Genomic DNA, 20,659 nt, shown 5'->3' on the forward strand with positions numbered 1-20,659 from the left:
GTGCAACGCCAGAACTAATTTCGACCTCTGGGTGGTTTAGGGGCCCTTTAATTGTATCTTAATTAACTTTGTCTTAATTAACGCCAAAAGTCGTGGGTTCGACTTCCACCAAAGTTCGAGAGTTCGAGTGCCTTAATTAACTCTGCCGTAATTAACTTGCCTTAAGTAACCTTGCTCTAATGAACACCCAAGGTAGTGGGTTCGACTCTACCTTCACCATGTCAATTGGAATCCAACTTGGAGATAATTTGGAGATGTGGCCGGTTCGCCCATATCTCCAAGTGGTTTCGACTCGCAACAAAGGCCGTGGGTTAGAGTGCCTCAATTACCTCGATCATAATAAACTGTACCTTAATTCGTTTCGACCTAATTAACACCAAAGGTCGAGGGTTCAATCCCCAATTTTGGTGCCATTGAATTTTGGTGCTGCGACGCTGGACATCGGGTTTTTCGACGATTGAGCCATTAAGGATTTCACCTTAAGTGTTGCAGTTTATATTTTCACATTCACACGTTTACACGTTAACAAAACATTTCAAGCAAAGTCACCAGCTACATGCCGACAATGGGGGTAACTGTGCCATTAGTGTGCCTCAGCAGATGTACCATCGAGGACAAATTAAATGCGAACAGCGGAGTGTGTGGCCGAAGCATAACTAAAGGTATACTGTGCATGTCGTCGGCCAGTCGTTGTGCACGTGCGTGGGGATGTAGTTCGCGAGGAAGAGTGCTCGGCCTATTGCGATAAACGTCACCCGTATTTTGTCCGAAAGTTGTTTTCTCATCTCTCCTCGGGCAGTGCCATACCCACCTGGCAGTACAGTGTTATGGTGACTAGCACCATCGCTACATCTGTAGCGTGATATAGCTGGCATGCACCCAGCTTCCTAACGTGCATTGCTTTGCTTTTGTTACCACCATCGAAGCTGCCAGTGTCTAATCGTAATTTGAATAGTACGAAAAATGTATTGCATTGGATGCGCAACAACAGTGCTAGCCACCGATAGAAATCACAGATAGGAATGGCACTGCAATGGCGGGGTGAGAATACGAGCTTCCAACAAAATACAGGTGACGTAATACGCACTAGGACAAGCAGCCCCGCACTCCGCATCAAAACCACATGCATGTGTACAATCATCGCTGGCCGACGGCACACACTGTGCTTTTAGTTACGTTTTGGCCACACACTCTGCTGTTCACATTTCATTTGTATTCAATAGTACATCTACTGTTGCACTCGCAGGTATACAGCTCATTATAGTGTCAGCAGGAAAAATCCACTAGATGTTCTATGGACCTCCTGCGTCCCCAAAAAGAACATCTATTAGAGGTTACTTAATATGTCCAGCTGCGACATCCTTTCAACGTTAGAGCAACGTGATCTGGATGGGACTTAGATTATCCATGGTACGTATTTGTAACATTGTTTGGAGAAATATAGATATCTATAGGATGTGTGCAATGTCTTAAACATGATGTTCTATGGACATCTATGGTACATTAATGGTTCACTGGGCAATTATGAGGCACCCGGTTTAGTTTTTGCCACCTGGGGTTCTTTAACGCGCACCTAAATAGAAGTACACGAGACTTTTTCCATTTCATTCCCATCGACTTCCGCGACCTTGATTGAACCCGCGAGCTCCAGAATTAGCAGCGCAACGCCATATCCTCGATATAAGCACCAATTAGGCTACCGCGCAGGCTTTCTTTCTTTTTTTTTTTTCTTTTTTGAAGTATCGACTGGGAAAAAAATTCCACGTACGGCTTACGGCCAAATATTAGCATATAGAATGGCTAACTAAAACCGTTTTCGGCGCTCGAGGTCCGACCGCAATAAATGACAACGTACCAATTACTCCGCATTCTGTTACCCGAGAAAGGCGGAAACTTGAATGGAATGTTGCACTGCTTTTTTTTTTTTCAATCTATACCAATGCTTCCCGTAAATCTAAGTACAAGGCGCCGGATGGGGCAGATATGCAAGCAGGAACATCTTGCTTCGTCTGCGTTTTGCAAGACCTACTGATAGAAAACTATATGCGCAACGATACACACGAGAGATACATGCTGCTTCAAGAACGAGAAAAAATTTTTTTCCCAAAGGGAACCGTACAATAACATAGTAGAATGAAAGCCAACACTGCGGCCGCAATGCACGCGCAATCACCGAGCGGCATTAGAAAATAATAAAAAATAAATAAAGAAGAAAAAGGAAAGGAATTTATTCTTAAGGCATAAATACATGTCATATGCAATTATGAACCCAATTTGATCGGTCTGAATGCAAATACCAGCGCGCGAAGTAGTACGAATGACCCTGCCGAGCAGTATCGCCAGCAGTTTCCAACGGCGCGACCTTGATGCAGCCCGATGATGATGATGATGATGATGATGATGATGATTTATTGGCATCCCCTTTGAAACGGGGTGGCGACAAATAGTCGCCTAGCCTGCTTAATTTAATCAGGTATACTACACATGTTCTTTATCTAGCAATTGCCTGAAATAAACTTCAACTTCTTCTTCAACTTCTTGTATATCTTTTTCAAAAATTTAGCTTGTACCGCTGCCTATGATTTTAAGAGATCAGGTCGTATCCATCTTTTCCCTGCTTTTTTTCCACCAGTACTCTAATCGTCTCTTGCTGATCTCTACGGCTGATCTGTTTATGTTTCCTTCCACTTTAAACCCAAGCGCTTCTGGGAGTTGCACGTTACCTACGGTTCTCGCTGGGTGGATCCCGTCGCATTCCATTAGGATGTGCTGAGTGGTCTCTGGATCTTTACTGCAGCATACACATGTCTCATCTAGTTCCGAATATTTGTTCCGATATGTTTTCGTCCTTAGGCAACCGGCTCGAGCCTCAAATAGCAAGGCATTGCCCTTTGTGTTATCGTACAGATTTTCCCTTCTAATTTCTTTCTTCTCATTCTTGTAAATCTCCATTGTCCTTTTCGTTTCCATTCTTTGCATCCAATTCACGGTCTCTATTTCTCTCACTTTCTTTCTGATGACCCCTGGTTGTCTATTTACAGTTTCGATTATCCTGTACTTGGTTGCCAACTTCCTTGACCTCTTCCTCCATTCTGTGTCCACGCTTTTCATGTAGAGATACTTGTGCACTTTAGCCGCCCATTTATTTTCATCCATGTTCCTGAGCCTTTCTTCAAAACTAATCTTGCTTTGTGCTTCTCTGACTTCAAAAGAGGCCCAACCCATGTCTCCATGCACTGCCTCATTTGTCGTATTACCGTGTGCTCCCAAAGCCAACCGGCCTACTGATCTTTGGTTAACTTCCAAACCCGCCAATATATCCGATTTTAAGCATATAATGGCATTTGCGAATGTTAGCGCTGGCACCATTACTCCTTTCCAGATTCCACGCACCACCTCATACTTATTGTGGCCCCACAGTGCTCTGTGTTTCATTAATGCTGCATTCCGCTTCCCCTTTATTTTCAGATTAACTTGGTGGTTGCTTGAATAATTCTTTCCTTCGTTTATGTGTACGCCGAGGTACTTATATTGCTTCACTATGGGTATTACTTGCTGTTGAATTGACACCACGAAGTTACTCGTGTGTTCAATAAAGATCATAATCCCTGATTTCTCTGTGCTAAACTTAAAGGGACACTAAAGAGAAACGGGAAGTTCAGCTAGAATAAAAGAGGGACCTTCAGGAATGCATGCGGTTTTTGTTGGGTGCAAAAATATGAGTTATTAGCGGAGAAATTCGTAAACAAAGACCAATTATCTCTTCCTCAATTTCTCTCACCCCAGATTTGGCGCTGAAGCAGTGTCGTCACAGATTGCATTGCTCTCGGCGAATCAGAATGCGCCATGATACGTCACCGCTTGCGTAAACGGCCGAGGCGCTGGGTGCATCATGGCTGCATGCATGGTCGCTGCGTTTGCGTTCGCCGCGATGGATACCGTAGCTGCCGCTGAACCTTGCAACGAAGAGCTCGCCAGGGAAGCAGGACTGCATTTCAGCGATATTCAGTGAAACGGAGCGCGAAATGATCCTTCGTGCTCGAGCGGTAGGTGTTTCCGCGTGCGATGGCGGTGAGCCGCCGGCCGCGCCGGCGGAATGCAGAGCTTCGTTTTCGTCGACGAAGGCGAAGCGTCCGGTCCGCCAGGCGACGATGTTCCCGACAGAACAAGCGTAGAAAGTTGCGCACGTACTCGGTATGGTTATTTCGTGACTTTATTTAATGATATTCAGCACTCACCGAGCCGCCAGTTTGCTGCTGCAGGGGCATCGGTAGGGGGTTTGATGAAGGCCGCATTGAGGGAACAGCTGCTCGAGAAAGAACTGGCCTATGGGGCACGCGAAGATACTTTCCGAGGGCAAGATTATACACATAATCCGAGGGCGAGAAATGCAGAGAGCACACCATCGGTTTCTCTGGCTCTTTTGCCGTTTTATCACCGGCAGAGCACTGAGCCATTGCGAACGCCGGGGAGCCGGGGCTCTCCGCGCGACGCCACATGAAAGGACACAATCCAGTCAACACTGCCGCTGCCCCTGATCAAGCGCCTTGGGCCATTTATACAGCCCTCAACATTACACACACGAGGCATTTTCTGGCTGTTTCCCGCGAAGTCAACGTTTTTCGAGCCACGCAACACGCAACCAAACACCGTAGAGCGGAACAGGCGCGCGCGACGATGCATTGACCAAAAACGAAACTATCACGGCTGCATATATCGCCATGCCATTTTTTCTTATTTAATTTTGTGCTAAACTTGTACTTCCTCGCTTGAAATGGTTTAAAAAGTTGGCAAATGCTGTTTATGTACGTTTAAGGTGTATATCATTTTGCGTTTTATTAACAGCGATAAATCGCTCTCGACCAATCGCGACCGGCCTACGTTTGTAATCTCCGACGTCATGAACGTTAGTGCGGGAATTTCGAAGGGGCGTCAGCACCTATCCTTCAGTTTTTCGCTATTTTCTCGCTTATTAATCATCTGTTTGCAGTAAGAATGGTATGGCTGTGATCGTGAAAGGATAATCTACCATTTAAGCTCAACTTCCGGTTTCTCTTTAGTGTCCCTTTAAGGCCTAGATTTGTCGCTGCGTTCCCACAGATATTCGCAAGTATCTGTAAATCTTTTTTATTGTCCGCTAGTAGCACAATGTCGTCTGCGTACATCAATCCAGGGACCTTCTGTTGCACCATTTGTCCATTACGCATGTAGGATAAATCAAAACCTAATTCGCTGTTTTCCAGTCGTCTTTCTATGCCCTTGACGTAAAGCGTGAACAACAATGGTGACAGAGGGCATCCTTGCTTCAATCCTTGGTGAATTCCCACCATTTCATTTCCTTTTCGGCCTTCCCATGCCACTTGTACTTGGTTGTCTCGATATATCTCCCTCAGCAGCTCCACGAAATCGTCATCTATGCCTTCGTATTGAAGAATATCCCACAACAATTCCCTGTCTACGTTGTCATAAGCTCCTTTAATATCTAGAAATGCTACCCATAAAGGTCTTTTCTGAGCTACTGAAATCTCTATGCACTGAGTTAGTACAAACATATTGTCTTCTAAGCGTCTGCCTGGCCTGAACCCATTCTGTAGTTCCCCCAATACACCGTTTTCCTCCACCCACTTCGACAGTTCTAATTTTATGGCTTGCATTGCCAATCCACTTCGACCGCAGCGCCGCCCCAGTATTTTTCCACATCGGGCGCCTCACTGCAAAACATGCGCCGCTCCAGCCGCTCGACCATATTCTAGCCACCGTAGCTGCGTTGCTCCAAACTGTGTGGACTCGTCTAGAGTGCACCGCGGCACTACCGTAGCGGCACAGCAGTCACTGCCTTTCGTGGCGGAGGCGGACATCGAGGCACGATGATGATGATGATGATGATTGGCATCCCCTTTGAAACGGGGCGGCGACAAATAGTCACCTAGCCTGCTTGTTTTGATCAGGTATACTATACATGTTCTTTATCTAGCATTTTTGTGTGCCTCTCATTATTATTTTTCTTTTTCAAAAATTTACCTTGTACCGCTACCTATGATTTTAAGAGATCAGGCCGTATCCATCTTTTCCCTGCTTTTTTTCCACCAGCCCAGGTGAAAATTTTCAACTGGGAATGCAACTGGTTCCAGTTAAACTGGTTTATGGAACAATTCCCAGTTGGTCCCTGTTGGTCCCCATTGCAACTGGTCCCAGTTGGTCCCCATTGCAATTGGTCCCAGTTGGTCCGGTCCCCATTGCAATTGGTCCCAGTTGGAGCCCATTACAACTGATCCCAGTTGGTCCCAATTGCAACTGGCCCGTGCAGAAGCCTATCAAAAGTGTATTCTGCTGATGGATTTCATACAACTAAGGCAGTTCAGCTATTATTGCTTAAGTCCCTAGCAAAATTTCTAATACAAACCCTAATAGCCTATTCGGTTATCGACACTAATAGTCTAGTAGGTCTATTAGTACTAGGCCGCGATTTTGTAGCGAGGCATTATGACTTATTCTACTCTAGTCTTATCATCCACCGCTCACGACCGGCGGATCCCGTTGGTAACGCGAGCGGATCGTCGCTCCGACCACTGACAAAGCGCGATAAGCGCGAAAAAGCATAATTACTTTAAAGGCATCGCTACAAAATACCGGCCCAGTACTCTAATCGTCTTTTGCTTCTGGGAGTTGCACGTTGCCTATACGATTCGTAATGCTGGAAGTAGAAGGAATCGACAACGCCGATCCAGAGAGACCTAGCTTGATCAGCCGCGAAAAAGCGTCACTGTCGTTACTGCTGCGTCGTGAGCTGCCACGAGCAAGAAGGCCTGAATCCCACCATCAGGTTCTAGCGTTTTCTTTCAAGGCCCCACGAAGCGGAGCGTCGGGCGCGCTGGATAACTTCATTACCCCACTACGAGCAGCACAGGTTTGAGAGTTAAATGTGCTCATCCTTGACCTTAAGCCAGCACGTTGAGGCAGCGCAGCAAGGAAGTATTGATTACAGCACATCGATGTTCGAGCGCTGCATGTCATTAAAAGCTACATCAAGCGAGCAGCGCACGAGCTCGCGCTGCACCGCGATTCGCACGTAGTACGTTACTGCGAGCACATATGCAGTGCATCAGTTATTTATTAGTTGCTAAAGGGACAGATGGCCGTTACTACAGCGCAGGCATAACTACTTGTTTAGCGGCATGCAGTCAACAAATATTGCTGGAGGGCCCGCCGTTTCGCGGCATGCTGAAGGAGCGCTGCCGTCGCGGCGCGTACCATCGTGTGCTCGAGCAGTTCGTACATCGCGGCAAGCTGAAAGACCGCTGCCGTCGCGGCGCGCACCGTCGTGCGCTCGAATAGTTCCGTACACATGTCTGCTTATCGCTGATGTGAATTAATTTATAGCAAGCATTTCCTCGCGTTTGTGCGCCTGAATCTAGCAGTCTGCAAACCTTACCTGAAGTTCAACTTCGTACACGATCGCTTCACTTGCGATTGACACAGCGCTAAATCTTCGCCGCTTTTTTCTTGAACGGCGTACACGTATTCGGCGTTGCATAATTTCTTGCCTTTACGCAGCGTGCCACCCCTGAAAAAATATTGCGGGCCCGATATTCGCTGCAGGCCGTGGTACAACACAACCGAAAGTGGCGGGTCCATATTGTAAACGTGGTCTCCGAAGAAGACGACCGAGCTCGGTACTACCCAGTTCAGGACAGAGGGCGCTCTTTAGCACCATTTATTTACAGATACTAGCAAATATCTGTGGGAATGCAGCGACAAATCTAGGCCTTAAGTTTAGCACAGAGAAATCAGGAATTATGATCTTTAATGAAGAGACGAGTAACTTCGTGGTGTCAGTTCAACATCAAGTAATACCCATAGTGAAGCAATATAAGTACCTCGGCGTACACATAAACGAAGGAAAGAATTACTCAAGCAACCACCAAGATAATCTGAAAATAAAGGGGAAGCGGAATGCAGCAATAATGAAACACAGAACACTGTAGGGCCACAATAAGTATGAGGTGGTGCGTGGAATCTGGAAAGGAGTAATGGTGCCAGCGCTAACATTCGCAAATGCCATTCTATGCTTAAAATTGGATATCTTGTCGGGTTTGGAAGTGATCAGTAGGCCGGTTGGCTTTGGGAGCCCACGGTAATACCACAAATGAGGCAGTGCATGTCTCTCTTTTGAAGTGAGAGAAGCACAGACCTTCAGGCCTTCTTGCTCGTGGCAGCTCACGACGCAGCAGTAACGACGGTGACGCTTTTTCGAGGTTAAGCTAGGTCTCTCCGGATCGGCGTCGTCGATTCCTTCTGCTTCCAGCATTACGTAGAACCGTAGGCAACGTGCAACTCCCAGAAGTGCTTGGGTTTAAAGTGGAAGGAAACGTCAACAGATAAGCCGTAGAGATAAGCAAAAGACGATTAGAGTACTGGTGGAAAAAAAGCAGGGAAAAGATGGATACGACCTAATTTCTTAAAATCATAGGCAGTGGTACAAGGTAAATTTTTGAAAAATAAAAATAATGAGAGGTATACAAAAATGCTACATAAAGAACATGTATAGTATACCTGATTAAATCAAGCAGGCTAGGTAACTATTTGTCGCCGCCCCGTTTCAAAGGGGATCCCAACAAATCATCATCATCATCATTATTTTTATTTGGACGAGACGCACTTCGCAAGTACAACTCTTCTAGTACACTGTATTCGCAAGTTTAGGCGACGCTGAGCAGGCTAGCTTTGCGTGCAGGCTGTGTGAAGGATTTAAGGGCGCGATGCGGCGGATGGAAGGGGAATGGGCAGCTAGTGTGGAGGAGCTCAAAGGGGAACTGAAGGTGGAGCGAGAGCGGAGGATTGTGCTCGAAACTCGGATCGGTGAGTTGCTTGACAGGCAGGGGCCCGAGGCCAACCTGGTAGAGCGAATAGATGGCGAGCTACAAGAAGAACGGGAAAAGCGGACCGTGCTGGAAGAGCGAGTGGAGGCGCTAATGGCACAGGCGGACGGCGGGGACAGCGCGGAGTCTCAGGCAGAGGCATGCTATGACAGCAGGGAGGGGCACCTAGGGGCCGTAGAAAAGCGGGCGAGAGCCGGCGGTAACACGGGGGCTCCACAACGCTAGAGCGATGTAGCGCGGCAGGCTTCGGGTGGGACGGGACGAGCAGCAGGGAGCCCGTCGCCGCGTGTCAGTGGCGCACGGCGGGTGGAGGACCAGCTAGCGCGAACTGGAGGATAGCAATTGCAGGCGGGAGGCGAACGTGTAGAGCGAAGGTGGGGGACTCTGAAATGACCAGACGCCGGCACTCGTGGAGCCAACAAGGAAAAAGCGTGCTTTATTGTCTTGGGCGTTGTTTATATGCCCCGAGATCGCAGAGCAAGGGAAAGGGCATACGGGGAGGCGAAAGTGATGGCCACCAGATAATCTGTGATAGCCGCGTGTGGGCTGACGTCACAACAATCTTCTTCCCCCCCTCCCCCTTTTTTTTTTCCTAAGGGGAAAACCGTTCGGGGGGTCTTCGGATCCGAGTGGACCTCCTCAGGGTTGGGATAGCCTCGAGGGGCCGTAGGTCTGTTGATGCAGGCGATCCCGCTGCAGGTGGGTCCTCTGGTTCTGGACGGCCCGTGTTGCTTTCTGGCCTTATGTCAGTGGGACACGGGACTGGTGAATTGGCCAATGAGCTGTCCGGCAGTCGCACCTTGACTTGGTCCAAGTGACGGCGTACAATCTCACCCGTAGCACCATCCGCCGTTACCATCCGGGCGCCTTGCGTTTCCCGGATCGTGGCCGGCATCCAGGGGTCTCCTTGTCCAAAGTTGCGTACCCACACTGGATCGCCTGTCTGCAACAAGCCGGGCACATCAGTCTGGCAGGGGCTACGTTCAACCGGAGCAAGAGGCACCACAGCGTTGTCTAATCTAGAACGCGGCTGGAACCCCAACAGCCGCATTGCAGGTGTTTCCCTGCAGGCCAACGGGGTCCTTCGGTAACTATGCAGGATCCTCGCCAAACGGGCTTGTAACGACCCTTGTCGGTTTGTCTTCAATTTCTGCTTCACGGTTCGCACAGCCCGTTCTGCCAGTCCGTTTGACTGCGGGTGATACGGTGCTGTGCGCAAGTGTAGGGCGTTATTGCGCCGCATGAAATCGGCGAACTCTTTCCCCGTGAACTGTGGGCCGTTGTCTGACACAATGGTTTCCGGTATACCAAATCTGCTGAACGTGGTGCGCAAGGCCTCGATGGTTGAGCATGCTGTGGCGCTTTTCATGGGCACAACCTCAATCCACTAGGTATGAGCATCTACCAATATCATCAACATGTACCCTTCAACAGGACCTGCAAAATCTATGTGTAGCCTCGACCAACGTCGTACCGTTTCTGGCCAGGGCACCGCCTCCTGTCTAGGCGGCATAGGAGCCGCTTGCACGCAAACCTGGCAGCTTTTTACGAGCCGCTCTATGTCCGCATCAATCCGCGGGTACCAAAACAGTGAGCGTGCCAGTGCTTTCATCGCACCGATTCCTTGGTGCGTGTCGTGCAACAGATGTAGCATCGCAGATCTTGCCTCGATGGGCACCACCACACGATGGCCCCAGTACACGAGTCCCTGACTGACAGTCAACTCGTCCTTCCTGTTGAAGAATACCTTCAAAAGCTCGTCCTGTCAAGCCAGGCGTCGTGGCCAACCTTCCTGTACCCACTTCCGTACCTTGGTTAACTCTCTATCCTTTGAAGTTAAGGCCGCTAGCTGTTTGGCCGAAATCACCCCATCGTTGAGGCTGTCTGTGAGAAGAACGTACTCACAACCATCACAATCTTTGGATTTCTCGGGAAGTGTCGATGAGGATACTGGAATCCTGCTGAGCGCGTCAGTGGGAACGTTGGCCTTGCCATCCTTGTGCTGGATATTGTAGCTGTAGGCGCTCAAGATAAGGGCCCAGCGCTGGATCCGGCCTGCAGCCATGGCAGGTACAGGCTTGTCTGGATGGAAGAGGCCTACGAGCGGTTTGTGGTCGGTTATCAAGGTGAAAACTCTGCCGAGCAAGTAGGCACGAAATTTAAGCACACCAAATACCAATGCGAGGGCTTCCCGCTCTAACTGTGAATAGTTACGCTCTGCTTGGGTGAGTATGCGGGAGCGGAAGCCGACCGGACGTAACAAACCTTGACCCACATCGTGGGATAGCACGGCGCCGATTCCGACTGGTGACGCGTCGCACTCGAGAATCAGAGGCTTGTCGCCGTCAAAATGAGCTAACCACTCGGCTTCCTTGAGCCTCGTCTTCACCTCGTCAAAAGCTACCTGCTGTGGGCAGCCCCATCACCATTTTACATTTGTGCGGAGAAGCTCGTACAGGGGTGCCATCACCGAGGACGCGTTCTTAAGGAACTTGTGGTAATAAGTGACCAGTCCCAAGAATGACCGCAGTTCCGCTGCGCTTTGCGGCTCCTTGACCTCGAGGATTGCGTCAATGTTTTCCGTCTTCGGCTGCACCCCATGAGCACTTATTCTGTGACCCAGGAAGTCAACTTCCGGTTGGCGAAATTTGGACTTGTCCGGATGGCAACCACACTCCCGACTGTTGGAACCGCTCCAATACTTTGCGAAGCGTGGTGCAATCATTCTTTTTTTCTGCCACAATGACATCATCGAGATAGACTTGAACCCCTGGCAAACCTTGCAGTATTGCTTCCATGCGGCTCTGAAACAACGCAGGGGCCGATGAAACCCCGAATGGTAGTCTAGTGAAACAGAAGAGCCCCTTTTGCTTATTCACGGTTGTAAGTAGCTGGGATTCTTCATCCAAAGGAAGCTGCATGGTTGTATGCAGGTCAATCGTAGGTCAATCGTAGTAAAAACCTCCCCTCCGTTTAACATGGCTAGTATATCATCGACGCGGGGAAGAGGATACTGTGCTGTAAGACAGGCTTGGTTCACTGTGACCTTGAAATCCCCGCAAAGCCTTATGCTGCCGTTACGTTTCACCACTGGAACTACGGGCGCCGCCCATTCGGAGTGTGGCACTGGTTTGAGTATGCCATTTTCAACAAGTCGATCAATTTCCACGGCTACTTGGGAACGTAATGCGTACGGCACTTGACAAGCTTTGCAAAACCTTGCAACGGCGGTTTCTTTTAGGTGCAGGTGGGCAGGAGGACCCTTGATAAGGCCCAGGCCTGGTTTAAACACGTCCGGAAATTCTCTTAACAGATCTTGGACATCGACCTTTTCTACTGGATCTGTGATGGGCTCACCCTTGGCTGATACGCTGCAAACCGGTACATTAAGTAGGTCGAACGTTTTGATGAGGTCTCGGCCGCACAGGTTGGGCCCTTTGCATTCCAGGACGGTCAAGGTGCCTGCCACGGAACGCCCTCCTGTAGAAACGTTAAGCTTCAACTGTCCGCTCACCGGAAGTTTCCCGAGGAAACAAGTTAAGTTTAATGCGGAGTCTTGGAGTTTAGGCCAGGCCGCCCGATGTTTTATATACGTTGTCCATGTGATGAGTGAAACGGGTGAACCCGTGTCTAGCTGCATGGTAACCGGCACTCCGCCCCACTCCAACGAACGAACCAGCGGCTTGACTGTTTCGAGGGACCCGACGTAGTCTTCCGCAGCCCCCAGCATAAATAGGCCATCAGCCTCAGCGTCGTCATCCTTCGGCTCTAGCATACTGACGTCCTGATGTGACACTCTCGGCGTGGTAGGTAATTTATCTGTGCGACGGGAGCACACCCTCGCCAGGTGCCCACGTTGACGGCACTATAGCTGAGCGGAACCGGCATGTTTCTGCGCTGTGCCCCAGACCTCCGCATCTGAAGCATGACATTCGGCATACCTCCCTCGGTGCACCTTTCTCTGTTACCGCATGCACATTTTCGTCTGACTTGGCCGCGCCTATCCCTCTTTCGTTCTCAACTGCCAGCTTGGCTGCCAGCGCTATTTCTTCGGCCTCGCTTCTGGTCAGACCTGTTTTCGCTAACAGTTGCCGACGTACACTGGAGCTTTGCAAGCCACATACAATTCTATCCCGCAGCATTCTGTCCAGACTGTCTCCGAAATTGCATGTGTTAGCAATCTGACGGATGGCCAGAAGAAATTCTTTGACCGGCTCACCTGGCGATTGGTTGCGCGTGAAGAACTTGTACGACTGGGCTATCTCGTTAGGCTCCGGTGAAAAATATTGTTGCAGAAGGGCCACGACCTCGGTGTATGAAAGTTCGTTCACCTCGGCTGGCGCGCAGTGTCCGGCAATCAGGCCCACCGTGTTGGTGCTCAGCGCTGCAACGAGCAAAGCCCGTTTCTTCGTCTCTTCCGTAACGCCATGGCCCTCGAAGAATGCCTCTAGACGAACTTGGTACGCTGGCCATTCATCGGTGGCCTCGCTCGTCGAACGGTGGTGGGCCTGTATAGCTGGCCATTCCGTTTCCTGGTGGTGTTCGTCCGTCATCCCATCCTCGTCGCCACTGAAATGACCAGACGCCGGCACTCGTGGAGCCAACAAGGAAAAAGCGTGCTTTACTGTCTTGGGCGTTGTTTATATGCCCCGAAATCGCAGAGCAAGGGAAAGGGCATACGGGGAGGCGAAAGTGATGGCCACCAGATAATCTGTGATAGCCGCGTGTGGGCTGACGTCACAATAGACTCCAACGTAGCGAGGGTTGAGGAGGGCGTCCTTACAAAAGTGAAGGCAGACGGGCGGGTGAGGGTGGAGTCCCAGTCAGGGAAGTGCATGGTTGACGCAATGACATAAGCTCAGAAGGTGGTATGGGACAACATGGAGCACGAAAATCTGGTCGTTATCCATGCTGTGCTCAACGATGTTGAACTGGTTGTTATCCATGCTCAACGATATGCTGAAGGGATAGGAGCCAGAACCTAGAGAGACAGTTAGAGGTTGGTTTGCGTAAACTCAGAGAAGCCTCTGCGAAGGTGAATGTGACCATCTGCACAATCCCACAGGTCCAGGGCCAGGCTAGTGGGATGGAACGGAGTGTGGTTGAGGCTAACCGGGCCATTAGGGGTCTGAGCCGACCACTTGGGTACGGCGTAATGGATGTAAACCGGGACGTGTACGAGTCTGGCTCCCACCCTTTTGCACAGGATGGCATCCACCACAGTGGTGCCACGGGCAGGAGGGTAGGTAGTAGGATCGGGCGCCAAGCTACGTTTTTTTTGCGGGGGGGGGGGGGGACCCAGAGCCCTGAGGCCACCAGTGTAGACAAAGACGGACTCGGAGAGGCCCCAAGATTCAAGATACATTGAATCTGTAGGAGAAGAAATAGACGTAAGCACCAGTGGTAAGGTTATTAGGACATAGGGTATATTAACATGCAAGGTGGCAGGAATAGGCTGAAGTGGGAGGAGCTAGACGAGCAACTAAGGCAAGAAAATTTGATGGTATACGGGTTTGTGGAGACACATCTTAGGGACATAGAGCAACCACCCTGTAAACCTGACTGTGCATGGGAATATTACAATAGAACAGAGGGCAGCAGAAACGTGGGTGGAATTAGGACATTCATTCATAAAAGTGTGAATTGGCAAAGGTCAAAGAGGAATGCAAGGAGCATTTATGGCTAAAAGGGAAAGTGGCAGGAGAGCAGACACTCCTTGGCTTTGTCTGTGGACAGGAGCAAATGCCAAAGAGGAAAAAAAAATGCTGAAATGCATATCAAGTGACATTAATGAGCTAGGAGGAGGGTGCGAGATTATTGTACTAGGAGACATGAACGCACACATAGAAGACATGGATGGGTACATAGACTCAACAGGCAACATGATGCTGGATATGTGTGAAAGGCATTACTTAGTTGTATGCAACAGTACAGAGAAGTGTGAAGGGCACATAACATGGGGGTTAGGGAGCCTGCAGTCGACGATAGATTATGCACTAATATCACATAGGATGCATGATAAGCTAAAGGTAATGAACATAGATGAACATGGCTCCAGAAGTCTAGGTAGTGATCACAAACGTATTAAGGTGAGTTTTGGAAGAGAAATGAAAGTAGGTAGGAGGCAAGATGAACAACCAGGTGGGATATTTTACTCGGAAAAGCAGCTGGAAATAGTAACCCAACAAATTGAGGAAGTAATTTCAGAGGATACTAAAACAGAATGGACATATGCAAATTTAACAGGGCTATTTGAGCTAGAGCTTGCTAAGGTACGAGTCATGACCAAAGGGAACAGAAGACGTAAACCCAAGAGCTGGTGGGATGAGGAGGTTAAGAATGCCATAGAGAAACGTCAGGAAGCATCCTGGGAACACAGATATTCAAAGCAGAGGGTTGAACCAGAAGCTGATGTAGACAGAAAATGGGATAACTTCTTAAACTGTAGAAGGGAAGCATCCCATTTGATCAATGAGAATGTAGAGAGGCGTGTGATATAAACTCAATCTGATATAAACTGCCTTGCATGGCGACACGGACGGTGCAAGTTCCTACACGCTCAATTGGCTCAGCGCTTGCTGTATGTAGCGAAACAGAGGAAAACGGCGTCGCGGCCTTTCGGAGCGTACGGCGAAGCTGGCCGGCAATCACTGGCACCGCGGCACCGGTGTCGACAAGCGCGTGAACGGCGATACCTTCCGCATAAACTTCAATGACGTTCGCGGGGAATAAACGAGGGCTTGAGCAGCTCGATGAGATCGTAGTTCTTGCCTCCGGAACTGCACCTTTTAATTTTCCTCCACAGCTGGAGGGCGGCGGACAAGGGGGGACAGGGAACGTCGACGGGGAGATGGAGACCGACGAGTGGTGAAACTTCGAGGATCAGGAGACGAGGAAGCGAAGTGCGGAACAGTTGGGACATAGCGGGACTGGGAGTCAGGTGCATTCCCTTGTGGTCTCGCAGTATCGGGAGGGTACCAACCCCGCCGGCGGCAAAATCGTGCCACGTGGCCAGCAAAGCCACACGTGTAGCAGATGGGCCTATTGTCTTGGGTACGCCACGGATTATGTACAGGGGGCCCAGGCTGGGGTGCACAATGCTGAGCCGGGCGTAGGGGCTGCGGAGGCGCGCAGAAGTCGCTTCTAGGCATGTAGTTTGCAGCTGAATAAGGCGACGCGTAGAAGCCACTTGTGGGCGTGTAGTGCGAAACTGCAGGCGGAGGTCTTGGATTGGCGACGACGGCAGTGTAGGTGAGCGGAACCGGCGCTGGAGGTGGCTGATGAGCGAGAGGTAGTGCGTCGCTGACTTGTTCGTGTATGACCCGACGTAGTTCCGGAGACAAGGAAGACTCAGACGACCGGGTAGCAGTCAAAAGTGACAGTTGACGCGCGACTTCCTCTCGAACGAATTGTTCGATTTGGTCGAGGAACGAGGAGTGGGCGGGAGCAGCACTGAAACTGTCGGTTAGGGCCGAAACCGTGTCGTCCGGCGCGGCAGCCCGGCGCGTAGTGAGGCGTTGTTTGCGGAGCTCGTCGTAGCTCTGGCACAGGGTGATCACCTCGTCAACCGTTCGAGGATTTTTCGCCAAGAGCATCTGGAAGGCATAATCTTCAATGCCTTTCATGACATTCTTTATCTTGCTAAGAGGTTTATTAGCAATGAACGCAGGCAAACGGGGAGCAGTCACAAGCGTTCGGCCAAGGACAGCAACCACGAACTCATGCCGGTGGCGATGCCGCTGAGGCGCAAGCTACTCTTCTTCATTACAACACCTCCGCAGAAAAAGGAGCCATCCTGGCGGCTTAAGGCGAAGACACTACTATTGGGTCGTAGTACGGCTTAATGCGGCAGACGTGGATAAGTTCGCGGCCGCGATGGCGCAGGTCTGTCGATGGCGTGAGGGGCTCCACGAAGTAATTGACGGAGGACGTTTGATCCAGAAAGCGGTAGGGTCCGACGTATTTTGCGACAGGTTTTGCGGAAAGGCCGGGTGTTGTAGCTGGTACCCGAAGCCAGACCAGAGAACCAGGGGAAAAAGTTGTTGGAGAACGGTCAGCAGGTTAACGGGATTGCTGCTGCCACGTGTCCTCGGTGGAAGAAGAGCGGGCAAGCTGGCGGCATTCCTCAGCATGTCGAGCTGCTTCAGAGAGCGGAGTACTTTCAGACGCATCAGGTTTATATGAAAGAATTCTATCGAACTGTATTGAATTGTATTAGATGGTTCTCGTCCATATACTGAGAAAGTACGGGGAAAATCCAGTAGTTGCTTGGGCCGCAGTATTGTACACATACGTCACGAAAGAGAGAACTTGGTCCCAATTTGAATGATCAGAGGCAACGTACATTGAGAGCATATCACCAAGAGTACGGTTGAATCGCTCTGTCATGCCGTTAGTTTGCGGATGGTACGCTGTACTTGTACGATGAACGATTTGGCATTGGTCGAGTAGTGCCTTCAAAGCATCGGAAAGAAAGGCTCGGCGTCTATCGCTCAGGAGTTCGCGAGGGGCACCATGGCGCAGAACGAAATGGCATAACAGAAACGATGCAAAGTCGCGGGGGTGGCAGTCGGCAGAGCGGCTGTTTCAGCATAACGGGTCAAGTGATCCACTGCAACAATAATCCAGCGGTTCCCTGCAGGAGTGGATGGTAGCGGTCCGTGTATGTCAATACCAACACGATCAAAGGGTCGACTAGGGCAGGGAAGGGGTTGGGACGGCTAGACTTGTCCGGGAGGTAATTTTCGGCGTTGGCACTGAGCACAGGAGCGAATTAACTTTCGCACGTAGTTATACAGTAAAAGCTTGTTAATTCGAATTTCGCGGGGACGCCCAATGAGTTCGAATTAAACCGAAGTTCGAACTAACGAAATTCATTGAAAAAACAGCAGGAATTGAGACCAGGTTGTTGGAAAATCACTCAAAATATTTACTTGCGAAAATAATCCGTGATCACTGTCTGTTTCTCTTCTTTGAATGTGTGATAACAGTGACGTGATTGAATTCGCTATCTTGTGGCATGTCTGCCGTGTTGAAACCCATCGCACGTGTGCTGATAAGCGATGCACCGTACCTTCATAAACCCTTGTTTTCTGTGCAATAAAGCAATCTTGCAAAAGCTGCTACTGCGTCCACATCGGTTGTTACAGTGGCGACGAGGCACGGTTGTGCCCGTGCGGGGAGGGCGTTGCCGGCAAGATGGCCTTCGGTGTTCGTATCGGCGAATTTCACCTAAATGGTAACTCTTCATGGGAGGATTACGTCGAGCGTATAGAGCTATGCTGCGCTGCTAACAAGGTCACGGAAGACGCCGACAAGAGGGCAGTATTGCTGAGCTGCTGTGGGGAGGATACCTAATCCCTGATAGCTACCCTCGTAAAGCCTCTCCGACCACCGAACGCTGACTACCAGTCCATCGTAAAAACCGTGAAGAACCACATCAACCCGAAGCCATCTGAGCTGTATTCAAGGTACGTGTTCTCGAAGCGAGATCAGCACGACGGCGAATCTGTCGCAGACTACGTTACAGCTTTACGCAAGCTAGCCGATAACTGCGGGTTCAACGACAGCCAGCTTCCTCTTGACGTAATGCTGAGGGACCGATTGGTTTTTGGAATTACTGACAGCATTGTGCAGCAACGTTTGTTGGCCGAGAAAGACCTGACTTTTAAGACTGCCTACGATCTAGCAGTCACGGCAGAGGCTGCTGTAAAACATCAAAGGGTTATGGGCGGCCTGTGTCAGGACGTCCCAGATTTGACAGCCAAAGTGGACAGGCAATGCATGAAGCAGCATAAGAATGGGCAAGATGAAAAAACTTCAAGCGAGCATGTGAAACGGCAGTGTTTCCGGTGCTTGGGCAACCACGCTGCATACCGTTGCAAGTTTAAAACCGCAGTATGCTTCAACTGTTCCGTGAAGGGACACTTGGCCAAAGCGCGCCGAAAGAAACAAAGAGGTCAGGTTAACCACCAGTTGGAAAATATGCCAAACTCGGTGCAAACTGAGTATGATGACATGCTAAATATTAGCCAAGTGACTAGCGGTTGCCCGAAGTTTATGGTGGCCGTAAGCATAGGCGGTGAAATAGTGCCCATGGAAGTCGACTCAGGAGCAGCTAGATCGATTATCAGTCAAAGTACGTTCAGCAAACTGAAAGTGGCAAGGCACATTAAGTTTGAAGAAGCGGACACCAAGCTTGTAACTTGGACTAAGGAAGGATTGGACGTCATTGGAAAAGCCACAATTCCGGTCAGATTCAAAGAACAAGACTTCAAGCTGCCGATACTAGTTGTAAGAAACGAAGGTAGCACCCTTTTGGGCCGTGATTGGTTCAAGGTATTGAACATTAATGTCACTGGGCTTCATAGCATCGAAAAAAATGCAGAAGTCCTTATCAAAAAGTTTCCGGATGTTTTTGGTGAAACATTTCCAGGCGCCGCGCTGCCACCACTACACATCGAGCTGAAGCAGGATGCCCGGCCCAAGTTCCTAAAATGCCGCAGCATTCCGTTCGCACTCAAGAATGACGTCATCACAGAACTGGAAAAACTGGAACGTCAAGGTGTTCTGCAACCGACGCAGTACTCCGAATGGGCCACCCCTGTGGTCATCGTCCGTAAAAAGGATGGGTCATTAAGAATATGCGGCGACTATCGAAGTACCGTCAACCAAGCGGTAAGGAACAACGTTTATCCTTTACCTACTAGCAAGAAACTTTTCGCAAAGTTGGGGAAAGGCCGTATTTTTTCTAAAATTGATTTGACGCAAGCCTACCAACAACTTGCAGTTGATGACGCTTCAGCAGAAGTGCTCATGATAAATACAGTAAAGGGCCTGTACAAAGTGCGACGTTTGCCATTTGGTGTGTCAGTGGCACCCGGATTATTTCAAAGAGCAATTGATAAAGTGCTTGCAGGTCTATGCCAGGTGGCGGCATACCTCGACGACATCCTTGTGGCCAGCGAAACGGCAGAGGAGCACCACGAAGTCCTCATGAAAGTTTTCAACCGACTGTCAAAAGCGGGACTGCGTGTACAAGGCGCCAAGTGTCGTTTCTTCAAAGACAGCCTGGAGTACTTGGGATACCGGATAGACGCAAATGGCATCTACCCGTCAAAGGCTAAAATCGAGGCAATTCACAAAGCACCTGCACCAAAGAACAAGAAGGAGCTCCAAGCTTTTCTAGGTATGGTGAATTTCTACAATCGCTTCCTAAAAGGTCGGTCCGAAGTTGCCGAAGTGCTCTACCGCCTACTAGACAGCGACAGTACGTGGAAGTGGGGTGAAGAGCAGCAACTTGCTTTCGAAAGACTAAAGACGTTGCTGACGTCCGAGTCACTTTTAGTGCATTTCAATCCTGATGCACCCTTAATTCTGTCTTGTGATGCATCACCCGTGGGTGTGGGAGCTGTATTAGCTCACAGCGATGCTCAAGGTCGCGAGCAACCTGTAGCTTATGCATCAAGAACACTCACTAAGGCGGAACGTAACTACGCCCAGATTGACCGCGAGGCGCTAGCTATTGTCTATGGCGTCCGTCAATTTCACCAGTATCTTTGTGGGCGAGTATTTCGCATCTTGACAGATCATAAGCCACTACTCGGTATCTTTCAACGAGACAAGCAGATTCCCGTTGTTTTGTCACCGCGCATGTTGCGGTGGTCTTTGTTGTTATCTGCTTATGAATACAAACTCGAGTATAGAAGAACGCAAGATCACGCAAACGCTGACTGTCTAAGCAGGCTACCGATACCGGTGACCGGAGGAACACCGAGCCT

General features: G+C 49.7%; 1 protein-coding gene across 1 annotated transcript in view; it reads left to right on the plus strand.

The window, feature by feature from the left end:
* Positions 1-20,659, plus strand: part of LOC125944183 (uncharacterized) — a 321,505-nt gene that overhangs the window by 72,199 nt on the left and 228,647 nt on the right. The window lies entirely within an intron of this gene.

This window comes from Dermacentor silvarum, chromosome 3 (genome assembly GCF_013339745.2).
Source record: "Dermacentor silvarum isolate Dsil-2018 chromosome 3, BIME_Dsil_1.4, whole genome shotgun sequence".
Lineage (NCBI taxonomy): Eukaryota > Metazoa > Arthropoda > Arachnida > Ixodida > Ixodidae > Dermacentor > Dermacentor silvarum.